Source organism: Lipotes vexillifer, unplaced genomic scaffold (assembly GCF_000442215.2).
Source record: "Lipotes vexillifer unplaced genomic scaffold, Lipotes_vexillifer_v1.1 scaffold554, whole genome shotgun sequence".
Classification (NCBI taxonomy): Eukaryota; Metazoa; Chordata; class Mammalia; order Artiodactyla; family Lipotidae; genus Lipotes; species Lipotes vexillifer.
In genome coordinates, this window is record NW_006794635.1 from 1868596 (window position 1) to 1871033 (window position 2438).

Here is a 2438-nt window from a genome sequence, read left to right on the forward strand (position 1 = left end):
ATCCCTCTCCCCAAGGCTAAAATGCTTTGACCAAGTATTAAAGGTTTCTGTTCATCAGTTGGAAGTGAGGAAATAAGCACTCTTGAAAGAGGTTTCACCTTGATTTAAAATTGCACTATGGATCAACAGCCAGTGTCAGGATGTGGGATAAAGAGTGAGGGGGAAGCAGAGCCCGAGGAGGGCTGGGATGCAGGAGGGTGGTAAAACTTAGACAATATCCACAGTTTTAGACTCTTGTACATTTTAATCCTTGCAATAACACCCTTGAAGGTGGCATGATTATCTTTAGTTTACAAATGGAAAGAACAAGTCTTTTTTTGTACAAATAGGGAAACCAAGGCACAGAAAGATATTCAGTATCCTTGGATACCCAGCAGTGGTGAGCCGAGGGCAGAAATGGGGCATAAAAGGGAACACGTTGTGTGGAAGAACAAATTTTCCTACTTCAGGATTTGCCTTGGGCTGGCTCTGATGGCTGTCGGGGGGTGGGGAACGGGAAAGACTGAGTGAATCCGGGAGGGGGGACACTCAGATCGGGGGAAGAGAGGAGAGAGAGAAAAGTTGCAAAGAAAGGGAAGTGAGGAGAAATGAGAGAAGAGCTCTTCTTTGCAGCAATAGATATTCATAGGAAATTTCTCTGTGTTCTGTTGGAACAAAATAAATGCAGTAGGATGTCATAATTGGAAGTCAATCAAAATATTGTGCATGGTCTGGAATTGGTTTTAAAAAAATCAAAACTATCTAGGAGAGATTCTTTATTTTTTTGACTTTAAAAACGTTGCAGATAAATGTGCTTCTGATCAGAGGGGAAGCAAGAAGAGGGCACTGGGCCAAACATATGTAGGCAGGTGCTGTACAACTTCTGCACATGACTCTGCCAAAGCACCCTGCCGGTGACCTCGGCACTTAATGGAAAATGTGTGTTTCTCTGTGAACACACTGGGAGAAGGATGAGACCTCCCAGCTGATCTGGATGGGATATCAAGATGATATTTGAGCATATCACTCCAGAGGTGTCAGAATGGGCAATTTCCTCTCCACATCTTGTCCTGCCCCACGCCTCTACCCAGACTCACTCCCATGTCCTGACTGTAGTTTATCCAGCAGCGAAGTGTGGAAGGCTTTTTTGTTTGTTTGTTTTTGTTTTTTGCGGTATGCTGGCCTCTCACTGTTGTGGCCTCTCCCGTTGCGGAGCACAGGCTCCGGATGCGCAGGCTCAGCGGCCATGGCTCACGGGCCCAGCCGCTCTGCGGCATGTGGGATCTTCCCGGACCAGGGCACGAAGCCGTGTTCCCTGCATCGGCAGGCGGACTCTCAACCACTGCGCCACCAGGGAAGCCCTGGAAGGCTTTTTATCTCATAGGATAATGAGGCTGCTGAACGTCAGTGTTGGCGGATTTTGAAAAAATAGCAGAGAATAAGTCTGTCTCCTGGCCTTCTCCCGTATTCTTAGAATGAGCAAGGTTTTCTGTTTTGCCTCTTAATTTTCTGTGGTTAGCAACTACAAGGTCAGGGAAATGAAGCATAATGAGATGAAGTGCGTTTATACCATCTCAGGACAGGTGTAGTTGCAGGTGTCCCAGCTTTAGCCGAAGTGGGTGGATTAGTTTCCTAGGGCAGCTGTAACAAATTACCATAACACTGGTGACTTAAAACAACAGAAATTTATTCTCTCACAGTTCTGGGGGCAAGAAGTTCAAAATCAAGGTGTTGGCATGGTGATGCTTCATGTGAAACTCTGGGTAGAGTCCTTCCTTGCTTCTTCCTAGCTCCTGTTGGTGGTCAGCAACCCCTGGCATTCCTTGGCTTGTAGCTGCATCACTCCAGTCTCTGCCTCTGTCATCACACGGCATTGTCCCTGTGTATCTCTGTCTCCACCTGGTGTTTTCCTCTTCTAGTCCAGTCATTTTGGACTAGAGCCCACACTAGGTGTAATCTTAACTGGATTACATCGGCAAGGGTCCTATTTCCAAATAAGGTCACAAGGTACTAATGAGTTAGGGCTTCAACATATATTTTTTTTTGGTGACAATTCAACCTGTAACAGCAGGTATTCAGGTCTGGTGTGCTGGTGGGGGCAGGAGCCTGGGCAGGGGGTCACAGGCAGTGGGGGAAGGACAGAGTTGGTTGAGATCTGTTGTATAACCTGGTTCACTCCAAAGAGGCAAGTTTGAGGCCCGCAGAGAATGGCTGTGGGCTCAGTGGTCAGGGAACTCTGGGGGGCTCAGGTCATAGACTGGGGCCCAAGAGATGCAGCGTGCAGAGAGGGAGAGAGACTTTCTTCACTTTTTCAAGGAATGTGGTGTGACTTTGGCACATAGAGGGCCCCAGGGACACAGCCCTACTTGGCACCTTGAAGCCTGGCTGGGGACAAATAGCAGTGTCAGAATGAGGCCCTCTCAAGATGTTTTGGGATAGAACTAAAAGAGCAAGGGAAA